A 17,668-nucleotide genomic window follows, 5' to 3' on the forward strand; every position below is an offset into this window, starting at 1 on the left:
AAGACAAAAATTGAATCCGTTGATGCCATAACATTACATTATTTTCATTTCCTATACTAAAGAAATACTGATTTGAAGTTATCTCTGATTTGAGCATTGGAAATATGGAGACTATGCAAGATATTTAAAAAACCTGGCCAGTTTTAAGTAACAAGTATGTAATAGTTTCAATAAACTTGATTTCTTAATAACATTACAGGTAGTCCACAACAAGAAATTTTTAATAGTCCAAGTTATGTAAAATATATACATACGAAATATTAGCCTAGCCACGTTTATCTTTCAGTTAACAGCAGCCTCAAAGGTTGCTTTGTGTGACTTCAGTTTCATAAACAAGTGTTTCATCACTGATCATTGTTATAGAAGTCAGAGATATAATACAGTAAAAAAGCCAAAATGAAGTGTGTGATTTACACAGGATTGCAACTGAAAATGTGGAAGACTTTTAGGTATGGTAGAAGATACTGTGATGTCTCAAGTGATGAATTTTTGAGACCAAACTATAAGTGTGAGTTAATATGAACTGATGCACAGACACATGATGCAACTTCCACTGGTACCAGGGGCACCATATACTTCATTTTACAGCAATTGAATGTTATTGTATAATCTGGTACACTGATTTTATTGTTAGAGTTCTATGATTCTACCACTACTTAAATTCATATATTCGAATTGTAGTTTGGAAATTTAAAGGTGATAGAGTAGCAATTTTCACAAGGTGCAGAGGTGATGCTTGTTGCAATATTCACATATCAACTTACGCAAATATTATTTAATATTGACTGAATTGTGCAACTGTTGGATTTAAGTGTCACTATTAACTGTTTGCTTCAAAGTAAATTCTTTAAAACTACCGTTTATTTAGCAAACCATATACATGTGGTAACGGAGAGTCTTTGGTGAGTTATTCATACAGGAAGAGTAGAGATAATAACTCGCACATATTGATGCATTGAGTGGTTGATGAGAAACATAAACACGATTGAAGACATTGCTAAGGTAATGATGGAAGCTGAAGAAATGAATTAAAATTTATTCAATGGCCAAGACTTGAACCTGCATCTGCTTTCTTACTTGAATTCATTGTTTTTAGCTTTCATCATTTTCGCACATGAAGTTGAGACTCATACTTCTCTTTTAGTTGATGCCCTCCTTCAGATCGAAGTAGTATGAGGGACACACACAACCACACACACACACACACACACACACACACACACACACACACACACACACACAAACAAACAAACCAAGGACATTGCCTAAAAGTTTATCCAATGTTTATAATGCGCAATAAGTTTTGCAGCAGTGTTGAAACATTCTCAAGCATCTTGAGAAAAAATAACATCTCAGTATAGGAGACATTTATGTCAGCAATGTTGGATTCAGCCGGTAGTTTTTGTAGTAAGCAGATTATTCCTTATATTTAGCGAATTATGTCTTTTATGTTGCTTGCAGTTACTTGAATTGTGTATTACCTGTATTGAGTAAATGTACACTGATTTTCTATTTTTCCACAGAGAATACATTCCCTACAGTTCTCTTTCCATAAATGTATGCTTCTGAAACTTAAATACAAATAAATCTTAAAAAGGACAAAGAATAAAATGATGAATTATTAATTCTTTATATTCTTTAAGTTTCATATTATCCGTAGAAAATTATACAGCAGATAATGAAACATAATTTTTGGTTTAATGCATCAAATCTGTGTAATATGAAAACATGAGTGGTCGTATTACAATCCTCCTACACTTGCATGGAGGTTTGCACGATTGGCAGCATTCGCTTTTTGATGATGGTTTGCAACATGTAGATGTCGTCCTCTTCTGGTTTGTCTGCTTATCTGAAAAGAAGATAAAATAGTTAACATTTCTGATACCATTCAACTACAAATTGCTTATATTCAAGCTAACCAGGATACAAGTGAAACATTATTCTCAACTAAATGCCTGATGTGTAGTTACCACAATGCTTTCTGCCTGTGCTGTACACTACAATATATTGCCTGTGTGGTGCAGACATGATTTTTGAACCTTGAAATTAAATACATAAATGAAAAGTTAAAATTTTAAGTTATTACCTGAAATATGTGTTCCCATTTGATCTATACTTGAGTTTGCAGCATTTCTGCTTACTATGAATAATATTTTCTCTTTCATAGTTTACAGATCTTTTGTTCTAGGCTTTAAAAATTTAGCTTGCTGTTTACAAGGGGAATCCTACTACACTGCCACTGCAACACCAGTGACATGACAAGGGCATCATACATCCCATTTGCCACTACTGTTTCTGCTGACGCAGCCACCTCTTCATTTACCCAGTTTGCTGTGAGTCTGTAAACGTGGTACATACCTAACATTCCCCCACCAACAAGAAGTTACATACTTCAGTTAGATTCTTCTTCCAAACATTGAGACAGGGGAACTTCCTTGTTTAATGTAGCCACATCATCGTGCGCCTATGTACCATTCTCCGCACCCCCACCATCCCTCCTCTTCATTACAAATGCTGAAATTTAAAGTGTTCTAAAATTGTTTAAAAAATCATATTACATTACTGTACCATGTAACAATATCAGCTAAAGCAGATATTCTTTTTGTGAATATAAACACACACTTACAAATGAAAACATTATGACCACCTGCTTAATAGCATATTGCCCACTTTCAGAATGCAAAACAGAAGTGATTCTGTGTGGCATGAATTTGACAAGCCCTCGGTAAGCTTCTGGAAGCACGTAGCACCAGATGTGTATTCGCAAGTCACGAAATTCCAGTAAATTAGGAGCTGGCGATTTGTGGAGCTGACATCCGATAGCATCTCAAATGTGTTCCATCAGGTTCAGGTCAGGCAATTTTGTGGCCAAGACATTGTGGGTACACTGTTAAGTTCCTGAAACCACTGTCGCACAATTCTGGCCTTGTGAAATGGACACTTACCCTGCTAGAAGATGCTATTGCCTTTGGGGAATACATCAGTATGAAGGGATGCAGGCAGTCTGTAATAATGCTCAAGTAGTACACAACTGTCAGTGTCTTTGATTATTATTACAGGTCCAATGGCATAATAATGGGTTCCACGGCCTGAATCCATGATGCAGTGCACATCTCAAGCTGTAGTTCACCTGGATGACACAGTATTTGGACACTACCATCGACCTAGTGAGAAAAATGTTTCATATGACCAAGCAGTCTGTTTTTATCGTCCAGTTTTGATGATACTGTGCCCTCAGTAGTTGTAATCGACAATGTCATTGGGTCTGGCTTCCATGTTCCGTGATGAGACATGGACGTTAAATATCTTAGTGCCTAATCATGATTTCATTCGCCATCCATGAATCACTTTCAATGGATGCTTATGCAGTAGCACACAGCCAGTCAGCTTCCCTGTTCCTGACTTGGTCTTTACCAAGTGCTGTGCCATAATAGTCTGCCCTTCATCAAAATTGCTCAAGTCAGTAAATTTCCCCATTTGTGGCCAGTATTGTTGTTAGGATGATAACCCATTTGCGTCTGCTCTTCTTATATACTTTGCTTACTGTGTCAGCTGCGGCACTATCAAGTGGTATTTAATCTCGCAGTAGGCAGTGGTCCTAATGTTTTGGCTCATATGTGCATATTAATAGAACGAGACAATTTTACTTGGATTACAATATCTCAAATGCTGCCTACCTTTGTTTTCAGTATTGTTGACAGAACACTGGAAATGGTTTGTGGGATGTGCCTTTACATTGGATTTTATTATTTTTTATGGTTATGTTGATAGTTAATTCAGATTATGTAGTTCTGTAGTGATTCATTTAATTGGATGGGGGACCGAAATTCAGTAGTAGGAAAAGGAAGATTAGGTAAAATAACAGGTTAATGTGTATTGGGAAAAAGGAATGAAAGAGGAAGCCACCTGGCAGAATTTTGCACAGAGCATAATTTAATCATCATTAACACTTGGTTGAAGAATCATGAAATAAGACTGTATACATGGAAGAGACCTGGAGACACTGAAAGGTTTCATATTGATTATGTAATGGTAAGACAGAGATTTTGGAACCAGATTTTAAACTGTAAGACATTTCTGGGGGGGATGGGACCTGGATAAGTTGAAAGAACGAGAGTTTGTTGAGAGTTTCAGAGGGAGCATTAGGCAACGATTGACTATAACATGGGAAAAGAACACAGAAGAAGATGAATGGGTAATTTTAAGAGATGAAATAGTGAAGGCAGCACAGGCTCAAATAGGTAAAAAGACGAGGCCTCATAGAAACCCTTGGGTAACACAAGAGATATGGAGCAGGCAAAAGGAAATAAAAATCTAAAAATTAGAAATTGATAGAAAGTGCAAAATGGTTATGCAGCAATGGCTAGGGGACAGATGTAAGGATTTAGAAGCATATATCACTAGGGTAAAGATAGATACCACCTACAGGAAAATGCTTTGGAGGAAAGAGAAGCAGCTGTATGAATAGAGCTCAGATGGAAAACCAGTACCAAGCAAAGAAGGGAAAACTGAAAGGTGGTGGTAGTCTGCAGAGGTTCTTTTCAAGGGAGATGAATTTGAAGGCAATATTATAGAAATGGAATAGAACATAGATGAAGATGAATGGGAGATATGATACTGCAAGAAAAATTTGACAGGGCAGTGGTAGATCTAAGTTGAACCAAGGCCCCTGGAGTAGACAATATTCCATCAGGACTGGGAGAGCCAGCCATGACAAAACTATTCCATCTGGTAATGATGTTATTGTAGTTCTCAGGCTGAAGACTGGTTTGATGCAGCTTGCCGTGCCACTCCCATCTTCTGCAAGCCTCTTCTTATCCGAATAATAACTTGCACCTTACATCCTTCTGAATCTGCTTACTGTATTCATCTTTTGGTCTCCCTCTACAATTTTTAACCCACACACTTTCCTCCAGTACTATATTGGTGATATCTAAGAATGTGTCTTCTCAACCGATCCCTTCTTCTAGTCTCGTTATGCTACAAGTTTCTTTTATTCCCAATTCTATATTCAACACCACCTCATGAATTACATGAACTACCCATCTAATCTTCAACATTCTCTTGTAGCACCACTCTTCAAAAGCTTCTATTCTCTTCTTTTCTAAACTGTTTATCGTCCATGTTTCATTTTCATACATGGCTACACTCCATACAGATCCTTCTAGAAAAAACTCCCTAACACTTACATCTGTATTTTATGTTAACAGATTTATTTTCTTCAGAAATACTTTTCTTGCCATTGCCAGTCTACATTTTGTATCCTCTCTAATTCAGTCATAATCTGTTTCCCTCAGCATTGCCTGATGTAATGTGAGTGTATTCTGTTATCTTCTTCTTCTTCTTCTTCTTCTCCTTCTTCTTCTCTCTCTTTTTTTAATATATATTCTCCTTTCAAGACACTCTTCATTCCATTCAACTGCTCTTCCAAGTCCTTTGCTGCCTATGACAAACCTAAGTGTTTTTTTTATTCTCCCTGAATTTTAATTCATACTCTCCAAATTTTTCTTTTGTTTCCTTTATTGTTTGCTCAATATACAGGTTGAATAACATTGGGGATAAGCTACAATCTTGTCTCACCCCCTTCTCAACCACTGCTTCCCTTTCATGCTCCTTAATTCTTATAACTGCCATTTGCTTTCCATTCAAGTTGCAAATAATCTTGTGCACACTGCATTTTACCCCTACTATCCTCAGAATTTCAAAGAGAGTATTCCAGTCAACAGCGTCGAAAGCTTTCTCTAAGTCTACAAATGCTATACATGTAGGTTTGCCTTTCCTTAACGTATCTGCTAAGATAAGTTGTAGGGTCAGCGTTGCCTTGCATGTTCCTACATTTTCAGGAATCCAAAGTGATCTTCCCCAAGGTTGGTTTCTGTCAGTTTTTCCATTCTTTTGTACAGAATTCATGTTAGTATTTTGCAACCTTGACTTATTAAACTGATAGTTCAGTAATATTCACACCTTTCAGCTCATGCTGGTAATGGTCAGATTAAATCAGGTGCTGCTGAGCAAATTAGAGTAGGAAACGAGACTTACAATAGTAGATTAGTTTTGCTATCTGGCAGCAAAAGGATGGTGGACAGAGTAGAGAGCATATAAGGATATGAAATGTAGACTGACAATGGCAAGAAAAACATTCCTGAAGATAGTAAAATTGTTAACATTGAATGTAGATTTAACAGTTAGGACGTCTTTTCTAAAAGTGTTTGTCTGGAATGTAACCATGTATGGAAGTGACACATGGGTGATAAACAGTTTAGACAAGATGAGAATAGAGGCTTTTGAAATGTGGTGCTACAGAAGAATGCTGAAGATTAGATGAGTAGCTTGTGTAACTAAAGAGGAAGTACTGAATAGAACAGGGGATACAAGAAATTTGTGACACAATTTGACTGAAAGAGGGGAATGGTTGATATAACACATTCTGAGACATCAATGCATCACCAGTTCAGTATTGGAGGTGTGTGTGTGTGTGTGTGTGTGTGTGTGTGTGTGTGTGTGTGGAGGGGGGGGGGGGGGTTAAAAATTGCAGTGGGAGACAGAGATGGATACAGTAAGCAGATTCACAATATTGTAAGCTGCATTAAATCAGTCTTCATACTGAAGAAGACGATGATAACAACAACAACAACCACCACCATTAATTTCCTCCTTTTATCAGCCAACAGTATGAAGCCAACAACTGGTTGCTCGAAACTCGTTTTGGCACTGGGAAATATATATGACTGTGTAGAAAGAAAAAAATAAGTAAAAACATAATGACTTAACCTCTGTGGACAGTACGTAATTTTTCCAAAAATCTTATGAATCTTATGAATACTACCTTTTGAGACACGAATAGAGTTTTGTTTGTTGACTTCATAGCACAATGAATAACATTTTATGAACCAGAAAGTTTTAGAACATTGAAAAGGCTCCATCAATCCATTCAAAACAGACTCTATTATCACATGGTGCTTCAATTCATGATGATACCTGACTGCCTGTTAATGCATTGACTCAACAATGATCCCTGTGGGAGATGATTGATTACACTCTGTACAGTTTGCATTTAGTACCAAGTTATTCCTACTTTTTTTATGGAATAGGTGGGCAGACAGCATTTCACTCATGATAGGCTGCAAGGTGCCACGAGAACATGGCTTGGCAGACTGGTGGCAGTGTCTTTTAGAGGGGAAAAGAAAGCCCATATATGTGTGTAGTAGCCATTCATAAACCCTTTCTAACAAATCTCACTTATTTCAGTTTTCAGCCTTTACAAAGATAAATAAAAAATTACCTTTGTAATATTTTAACTACCATTCATGTGTTTTTCATTGTGTTATAAAAAATAAACATGTGCTTCTGATAGCCTTAGGTTATGTGCTCCTGAATGTGGGTATTGTAATACCCTCACATCAGGCATATGCCTGCATGGTGACAGTAAGAAGAAAATGTAAATTTCTTTATTATTTGGCTTGGTTGTTTAGGGGTTAAGTGTAACACTACAAATTTAAGAGTTGGCGTATCAGTTCCTGACTGGTACTAATTTATTTTGTTAGTTCTCAATTCTGGTGATGATTTGGGTATGTGTGAAAAAATGCCAAGCTGCACTGTGATTTACAGTCATTGTTGAACAGTAGATGCTTCTAGAATTGGCTGAGTCAATCAGTTCACAGGTTGTACCTTGTCAGTCCAAAAAATTTTGAGACTGGATTGAGAGAGAGAGAGAGAGAGAGAGAGAGAGAGAGAGAGAGAGAGAGAGAGAGAGAGAGAGAGAGAGAGAGAGAGGGGGGGGGGGGGGGACATAAAAGGTTAAGTTTGAGCTTTTAATGCTTCAAGTGTTCTAAACAGTCTCCTTCCACTTGAATACAACACATAGACTCTTCTAGAAGCAAGTGAAATTGTCAGAAGAGTCCTTCTTTGGGATGTTGTTAAACTCGTTCGTCACATTGGCTTGAATGTTGGTTGTGTTGTCAAAGTGTTGATCCTTCATATGAATTTCTGCACTCTCGTGTTTTGTGGTAGGTTCATATTAATAACATCCAAGTCTTGTCACCCATGACGATTTTTTTCCAGAATAGAATTGCTTTTGTTTTGTATGTCAGTAATGTCGTGACAGGCATCCATGTGACGTTTTTGTTAGGGAGTTGATATACATGGGAGACACTTTTCACTTCCTGAAAATATGCTGGAGAATGTCTTAGAGAGGTTCTGTTTGTTGCTTCATTGTGATTTGTAATGTTAATGCAAGTCACACATCTACAAACTGAACACTATCTGCTCACAACTTGGTGGCTGAATTACCATCTGTTGTTTACAGCTATTAGTTCAAGCTGCAACCTTATTGCCACTTATACACCAGGAACAAATAAATCTTGGAACTTTTTGGACAGATGATATATGTGGCAATGGCATACCACCTCAAATTGAACCATGCGTAGAAAAGTATTGTGGTGGTCAAACCAATCATTAGGTTAAGGACAGCTCTACCTATTTAAAAATTTGTAATGGTTTAATTAGCAGCAGGTCAAAGAGCCTACTTCACATTTTTATTTAACTGTAATTTTTGGTTTCATTCAAGTTATATAAAAATTGTGATCCAGCCTGTTTTGTTCATATAATAATAGATCACTGCTATATCCTGCACACAATGCTGCTGTCTGTATCATTTGTTTTATTCTATCTGGAGGTTTCTTACAGTGAGGCAACAAGTCATGTGGTATTTTGTAACATTCAAACTGATATTAATTAATGTTTTCCCCTATGGTACCACAACCATTACCATATTTGATTATATTAAAAAGCACACCAAGTATACCTTTCTTCGTCAGGACAAAAGTGAAAGTGTGTCTTCTGCACAATTAAATTTGCGACATAATTTGGTTTTGACGACATTTTTTCGTGTTATTTGTTACAGTTCCCCATTTCAGGGTTTTTATGTCATCAAGGGTGTCACACTATCTGCAGTAGATGTCTAATGTATGAGATTCTTCTTATATCTATTTAAAAAAAGAGTCACTTGCAATGATGCTACATGACTTGCAACACTTTTCGGCTATTCCAAATGTAAAAACGCCATTCCTCATTTAACGAGTTTAAAGAAGAACCAGAAGTTTCAAAAAATTATCACAGCATTGTTTTGAATAATTTTTTTTGAATGCCAAGCAGTTTTCATTAAGTGCGAACATAGGTATAATCCTAAATACCGGACGTGACTTCAGTGACGTATGTGCAGTAATCTCTCCTATGATATAAATGACCGCATTGCCGATAAACGCCTATGGAACGGTTTTTTAAATACTGCATTACACCTTCTCGAAGAAAATGTGCAAACTTGTTTAAGGAGGGTGACTTACCCGTCGAATTTCGTGAATCCAGGTTCTCTGTCGGAACCTAATGTTAATCCTTTCATATTTCGATTAATTTCGCCGTGTTATACATGAAGGTTCTTTTTTTACCTCCGTGGCGTTATATTGTTTCCATTCATTGCTTGTAACGTGTGATTTGACGATGTATGCACGGAGTGAAGTGTCTTTCTTGTGAGCAAATTTCGTTAAGAGAAAAGTATTAGAAAGGGAAATGATTTTTTTAAAGTTATTTCGCGAACACAAGAGGAAGACTCAGTGGTTTCGAAATGTTGTTTTCTGTATTTTTACATTTTTTTTCTGTATCGGTAGCAAAGAAAAAGTTGCTGATTTAAAGTCATGGAATGTTATGTTATTTCACCTTCGAATTCTCTGCAATGTGTACAATTCATTCAAGGAACTATGTCAAGAATATCACTCATGAATGTTGACTTTACTTTTACTTGCTGTTTCCGTGATGCTGAAACGAAACTCTACGTTCTTAAAGACTGGCCGTCATTGTTCAGTACAGTAGTGCGAATTATTTAGACATACAACAACGCGACAGTGTTTATTGTCTGAACTTAATTTTGATTTGAGCCAACCGATGTCCGACAGAGCTTTTTCATGCGTCGCGCAACATCCGGTGTGAATACCATATAATCAGTCTCGGAGAAGGAATAAAGAAAAAAAAATAGTTACTAATGAATCAGATTCGCTGTCAGGTCAGTTCCTTATTGCCACGGTATTTTTTTTTTTCAAAATTATATCATGTTTAATAAAATTTTATTCACAGACGCAGAAAATAAAATCTTACAACTCAAGGCAAATGAAAGGCCGGTTAACGTTTATACAATAGTTAATTGCATCTTAAGATTGTAAAAAAAAAATTACTCACCTGACGATTTCGATTCCTTTGTATCTTCCCGCTTCGGCCACAGCATCTTGGGTAACGTCTGCGCGAAGTAGATATGTTCGTGGCGCCATCTGATGATTTATATTGAAGCTATTGGTGCACACGGTTTTCCGCACGGCACTTCATCGCGTAACTGCATGGTTTCGCAATGTGAAGACGTCACCACGTTGCAGATGCAGTTTAATGTGGGCTGCCTTGTAGTCAGGCTTTTCGAAGATATACATTGAGTGTATACAAATTTGCTTTTTTTTTTTTAAAAAAAAAAAAAGAAAGACATACATTGAGTGTATGGAAATTTGTTTTCAAAATTTCTTTCACTATCCAGAATGAAATAAAAGATTATACAAAATGTAAATCAACTCTTTGCTGTTTTCGTCCTACAGCTTTACCGACGAAAAAACATGCCGCAAGGAATTGCTGTACTTCCTTATATGTATTCTCTGTTTCAGAAAATCTACCTTGTTTCTATAGACAAACGCTACTGTTATTAAGTGTTCCTCGCACATCAAGAGATTTATGGTACTGTGAAACGTGGGGATGTTTTTATAATACTAGCGTCGGAGACATTTATATTCGCTGGCAGTAGGTTAGAATTCCGTAAACGGTCACCGGAGCCCTCGAACTAATAGACTCTGCCAAATTTTTCGTAGTACTTGTATATAGGGCCTCTAAGGGTGTCTATATTCTTCACTGAAAATAAATTCTTCGCAGTATCTCAACAGATTTCGGAGAGAGACTAAGCTTCGAATATACGCTAATTTAGAATTTCAGTATTACTGATCTCTCTCTAGTTGCTGCTAAATTTGTAGCCTAAAACAAAAAACATGGTGCATTATATTTATTATAGGCTTCAATTATCTCTCATTTCGGTACCTAGATGTTTCTCGGAATCTTATCGTTCTGCCATGACTGAAAAACATCTTTTGAATTGTACGAATACTTATTGTTTGGAAAGATCTGAGGTTCAGCGACACTAGCTTAGCAAAATTTATGTTCACTTTTATAATTCAAAGGGAGGAACGGCGAGGGAATGTACGAATTACATCATTCAGCACAATCACAACTTCCCGTTGCGTAGTAAGAAATGTTGCGCACGTCACCACTCGGCCCAGATCTGTGGAGACACTAAAGTTCTAAACTACTAATTTTCCTTGCATCTCTAATAGTTAATGGATTTCTAGGTGGTGGTGGTGGTTGTGGTGGTGGTGTAAAGGACAATTCACTACATGCAAATGAAAGAAAAAGAAAAGGTTTTATGGTTGCGTTGGTATTGTTTTTACACAGTGCGGCAAACTGTCATTAAATATTTTTATTGTGATTAATCATTTTAACTTCGAAAATCTCAAAACATTTTGTGGTTAAAATGTTTTGATTACTGGCTATTTTTTATCTTGTCCACAATCGAAAAAGCTTTGCTTTCCACACTATTAAGTAGATTACAATCATAATAAAAACTACACATTACCTACAAAATAATAACTGTTTATTCTGATCACAATTCAGTGTATTTTTCGTTATTGATTTCTAGATGGTTACCCTCCATTTGGTATTAACTGTACCTTGGGTGAGTGAGGTCCTTAAGAGCTGTTAGTCCCAATAGTTTATCAGCTTTTTTTTCGTTAATAAATAATACTGACATTTAACAATGGGAGGAAATATGTTAGCACTTTTTCTCAAGAAAGATTTGAAGTCATCGGAATTTCTCGAGACATTTTTTTGTCTTGACAATGGAATGTGTGCTATCACACTGAATTCAGCAGGCTCGGTTACATATTTATTGGTAACATAAATAGGATGATAAAGTAGATCACTGATAACATGCCACCCCCTTCAAGTTCCTTCCCTCTGCTCCCCCCAGTTGTAGTAAGTTGGTACCATTACGATGCAAAGTAGTTAAAGTTTTTAAGTCGTGATTCTACGATGTCTTAATTTTTATATAATGAAGTTTTGCATAGCAGTTTTGTGTTCTTGACAATAAAATGTAATGTTTTTTGACATGCCCCTCTAGTTATGAAATCTCTCTCATTCTGACCATTACTTTAGTCACATTGTTTACAGTTGAAGCTAAAGTTACTTTTTTTAACTGAAAATTGCTGCTTTTATCATTTTGAAGTGAACTCTATTGTTGTCATAATTATTACTGCTATTATTTTTTAATGACATACAGAGGCTCCAAATACATTGGTTTACAGGTAATTATGGTTGCACATCAGAGTTATAATGACCAGATTGTATTTAAATGCCCAAATCATTGAGACAGCTTGTAAGAGGTGATCAAAAAGTTTCCATTTGAGGGTGTTACTGCAGTGTATATGTGATGTAGCACGACTCCATGAGGGTATATAATCACCAACACATAGGTAACAGATCAGTATGGCATTTGTGCCTTACCGATGTGTGTGTGTGTGTGTGTGTGTGTGTGTGTGTGTGTGTGTGTGTGTGTGTGTGTGTGTGTGTGTGTGTGTGTGTGTGCTTAATGTAGATCATGTGTTGTGGCTGCGTTATAACCAAATGTACCCAAATGGGACTAGCATGCTGGTGTTCTTTTCTTGCCTGCCAGAGGAGAACTCTTGTCTCTGAACTGCACAATATCGCCTTCCTTCGCCGAAGGATCTCTCATACCAGCACACAAGCCAGTAGAAGAGCAATCGGTCAATGAATACTGGCCACTTAAAATGTTGAATGCTGACTACAAGACCTTTGCCAGGCTTTTGGGTTTCTTGGCTCCCGAAGGACAAATGTCATTAGATGTCTATCGGACAATGAAGAATGCATATGAGATAGCATATTTGTTGAATACCACCATTGTGGAATGGTGTGACATGGGGTGCTGCAGATTCATAGTGACGTAAGTCCCCTCTATTGCAGATGTTGTAATGTTGAAGTTACGCCAACTCAAGTGGGAGACATTCGAGCACCCACCCTACAGTCCAGCTCTCTCCCCATGCGATTATTGTGCCTTTTGTCCCTTAAAAATGGCGTTGAAGGGTCGACAATACCTGTCAGATGAGAATGCGCAGCAGGCAGTTGTGGACTTCTTTACACAGCAGGACACAGTGTTTCACCAGACAGACATCTTCAACCTGGTGCATCAGTGGAATGATTGCCTCGATGCCCAGTTGGTGTATCAATTCTGGACTGCATGGTCTTTGAATGGAAACTTATTGATTACCCCATTACAGTGTGTCACTTGGTGTTTGAAGCTCTTTGTGTTGTCAATGAGGGCTTCAAAGAGTACATTACATTGCTTTGTAGTAGACTATCAGCAGCGGGTTGTCATAATAAGAAGTTCAGGAAACAGAAATTGCATACCTCATGATGAATCTAAACTGGATTTATTGATTCTCAGCTTCTTAATGACACTTTTTCCCAAAAAGGAAATAGGAGTGCTGTCTTACCTGCGTAACATGTTAACAACTTAAACACTCACATTCTTTATGAAATAAATAAGTAACAATTTTCTGCTGTTTTATAACTGCAGCACTTCATGTGTGGTAAAAAACTGTTTTCTTGATCTTGTTAACTTGCAAATAGTGACCATTTTGGTTATGTAACAAAGGTGGGAATTCAGAGGAGGATCTGATTACATATGTGTATTTCATCCTTCCATTTTTCTGCCTTTTTTATTTATTTTTCATTTTATTAATCAATCAAATGTCCAAGTAATAACCAGTAATTCAAAGATTTGAAGTTTGAATTCTGATTGAGCTCAGCTTTTTTCCTGACTTCATCTGATCTACATCTCTACTAAGGCTTTTTCCTCTTTGTCCATGATGTGTCCAAAGTAGAATTTACCACTATTCACAGACAGGTGTTGGCTATGAAATATTAGTTGCATGAACTTGATGACAGTCTTTTAATGCATGTGAGAGAGTATGGTGCTCACAGAGCTGAAAAAATGTTCAGAAGTTTTGGAACAAGTGTCATTCCAGTTGGAAAAAAAATATCGCTGTGGATAGAAGTTTTGAGAGAAATAGGTTATTCAAGTCACATAGAGCTAACAAATGTTATGGTCATCAGCTGTTTGCAGATTAGAATTTGAGAAGACAGCACTGAATTATTCAGAAGATACTTGCAAATATTATCTGTCAGTTAGGGAATTGCCATTTGGACAGTAGCTATAAGCTTAAATTCTTGGTATAAGGTATAAGTTGTTAATGTTAAAACAAAGTTAAATATACATTTCTCACCATTAGTTCGATATTTTGGAGTACTCAGCTTAGGATGTCATACCACCCATACAATTTCAGATCTAAGTTTTGAGATACCTGCATAAGATCCGAAGTGAAAACATTTGCCTCTTTGCTTTTCATTGTGTTGTTGTTTATACTCTTTTTTTATTTTATTTTTTTCACCCTAAAAAATGAGTACTATGTGTTTCTTAGTGCTGTGGAACTAGTTAAGATTTTTAAAAGTTAATAAATATTATTCTTTTGAAACATGCTTTTTTTAAAGGTGGCACAGTAAACAAGACATCGTGTCATAATTTACAGTAACATATGAAAGTCGCTTTATACACTTATGCAGTGCACTAACAGTTGGTGTGAACATTAATGGAACTAAAACTAAATATAATTGCATAGGCTTCTGCGGCCAGAGTCAGTCGACAAAAGTTTTGTGGGTATGGTACCACGTTATACTGTATAAAACTACTGCTGGAGAAAACCAATGTTTCGGCCATGGTTGCAGCGGCCTTCTTCTGGGTCTACTGGTGTGTTCTAACTATGCAGTGTCCCTTATATTTTGTTACTACACTTCACTGTGCATGCCATTATGTCATAATTTTGAACTAAATAAATAAATAAAGAAAAAAGATGTTTTTATTAGATAACAACTGGTTAATACAATGTAGTGGCTCATGAACACCAGCTTTCAGGACCAAAATTTTATTTGTCTGACAGAAGAGAGAGGCTGCAGGGAAATTCACTCTCCAAAAGTTATATACAGCATTACAACTGAACAGGGAAGTCAGTGGAGTGCCTGTAATAACATGTCAGTGGCAGTATATGTTGTTGATGTTGTGGCCTTCAGCCCAAAGATCTTTAGCAATCTTCTGCAGCTCATTTCAAAAGCTTCTTTTCACTTCTTATCTGAACTGCTTATCATCCACATTTCACTTCTGTATGAGGCTGTACTCAAGAGAAATATCTTCAGAAAATACTTCATAATTTAATATATATACAATGTTAATAAATTAATAATTAATAAGACTTAGAGAAGCTTTTGACAATGTTGACTGGAATACTCTCTTTCAAATTCTGAAGGTGGCAGGGGTAAAATATAGGGAGTGAAAGGCTATGTACAATTTGTATAGAAAGCAAATGGCAGTTATAAGAGTTGAGGGGCATGAAAGGGAAGCAGTGGTTGGGAAGGGAGTGAGACAGGGTTGTAGCCTCTCCCCGATGTTATTCAATCTGTATATTGAGCAAGCAGTGAAGGAAATAAAAGAAAAATTCGGAGTAGGTATTAAAACCCATGGAGAAGAAATAAAAACTTTGAGGTTCGCTGATGACATTGTAATTCTGTCAGAGACAGCAAAGGACTTGGAAGAGCAGTTGAACGGAATGGATAGTGTCTTGAAGGAAGGATATAAGATGAACATCAACAACATCAAAACAAGGATAATGAAATGTAGTCGAATTAAGTCGGGTGATGTTGAGGGCGTTAGATTAGGAAATGAGACACTTAAAATAGTAAAAGAGTTTTGCTATTTGGGGAGCAAAATAACTGATGATGGTCGAAGTAGAGAGGATATAAAATGTAGACTGGCAATGGGAAGGAAAGCGTTTCTGAAGAAGAGAAATTTGTTAACATCGAGTATTGATTTAAGCGTCAGGAAGTCGTTTATGAAATATTTGTATGGAGTGTAGCCATGTATGGAAGTGAAACATGGATGATAAATAGTTTGGACAAGAAGAGAATAGAAGCTTTCGAAATGTGGTGCTACAGAAGAATGCTGAAGATTAGATGGGTAGATCACATTCCTAATGAGGAGGTGTTGAATAGGATTGGGGAGAAGGGAAGTTTGTGGCACAACTTGACTCGAAGAAGGTATCGGTTGGTAGGACATGTTCTGAGGCATCAAGGGATCACCAATTTAGTATTGGAGGGCAGCGTGGAGGGTAAAAATCGTAGAGGGAGACCAAGAGATGAATACACCAAGCAGATTCAGAAGGATGTAAGTTGCAGTAGGTATTGGGAGATGAAGCAGCTTGCACAGGATAGAGTAGCGTGGAGAGCTGCATCAAACCAGTCTCAGGACTGAAGACCACAACAACAATAATAAATTCCTCTTTTTCAGAAATGCTTTCCTCACTATGGCGAATTTGTCTTTTACATCGTTTCTGCTTTGGCTGTTATAAGTTCTTTTGCTGTCAAAATAGAGAACGCGTCCACAATTTTTAGTGTCTCATTTCCTAATGTAATTTCCATATGAGTGCTTGATTTAATTTGACCACATTCTATTATCCTTGTATTATTCTTGTTTATGCTTGTTTTTTATTTTATTTCAGTTTTTTTTTTTTATGTTGTCAGTCATCAGACTGGTTTGATGTGGCCCCCCATGAATTCCTATCCTGTGCCAACCTGTTCATCTCGGAGTAGCACTTTCAGCCTATGTTGTCAATTATTTGCTGGATGTATTCCTATGTCTTCCTCTTTTTTACAACCATCGTTAGACATTTAAGTCATTCCATTCAAGTACTCTTCCTAGTCCGTGCCGTCTATGGCAGAATTGCAATGTCATTGGCAAATCTCAAAGCTGTTGTTTCTTTTCCCTAAACTTGTAATTCCTTATACAAATTTCTCCTTTGTTTTCTGTACTGCTTACTCTGTGTGCAGATTGAGTAAAGTTGGGGCTATGGTACAACACTGTCTCACTCTCTTCTCAGATACTGCTTTCCTTTTGTGTCCTTTGGCTCATATAACTGCAGTCCGATTTCTGTACAAGTTGGATATAGTCTTTTGCTCCCTGTGTTTTATCCCTGCCAACTTCAGAGTTTGAGTGTGTATTCCATTCATCACTGCCAAAAGCTTTCTTCAAGTAGGTTTTCCTTTTTTTAACGTATCTTGTGAGATAAGTTGTAGGATCAGTAATACCTTGTGTGGTCCTACGTTTCTCTGGGATCCAGGCAGCTCTTTCCAGAGGTCAGCTTCTAGCAGTTTTCCATTCTTCTGTAAATAATTCATGTCAGTGGTTTCCAACCATAACTAATGCTTTCTTTGGAATGAGAATTATTGCTTTTTCTTGAAGCTTGAGAGGGTGTTCCGTCCATTTCTTGTACCTTGCAGGTGGAATAGTTTTGTCATCTGAAGGGTCTCAGTTATTCTAAGGAAATGTCATCTACTCTTATGATTTAAGTTCTTTCAGTGCTCTGGCAAATTCTCGCAGTATCAGTCTCCCATTGCATCTTAATCTGCTTCA

The 17,668-nt window shown here is 37.0% G+C and overlaps 1 protein-coding gene and 1 long non-coding RNA gene across 2 annotated transcripts in view; one reads left to right on the plus strand and one right to left on the minus strand.

Moving 5' to 3' along the window:
* The window catches only part of LOC126485140 (kinesin-like protein KIF14), a 251,822-nt gene that overhangs the window by 48,212 nt on the left and 185,942 nt on the right, over positions 1-17,668 (plus strand). The gene's annotated exons all lie outside the window — the stretch shown is intronic.
* On the minus strand, positions 1,617-11,381 carry LOC126485142 (uncharacterized). Its single transcript, XR_007587918.1, has 2 exons — positions 10,228-11,381; positions 1,617-1,849 (listed from the first exon to the last, which is right to left on the minus strand). It is a non-coding gene; the product is annotated as an uncharacterized LOC126485142 (long non-coding RNA).

The sequence above is a fragment of the Schistocerca serialis genome, chromosome 6, assembly GCF_023864345.2.
Source record: "Schistocerca serialis cubense isolate TAMUIC-IGC-003099 chromosome 6, iqSchSeri2.2, whole genome shotgun sequence".
Lineage (NCBI taxonomy): Eukaryota > Metazoa > Arthropoda > Insecta > Orthoptera > Acrididae > Schistocerca > Schistocerca serialis.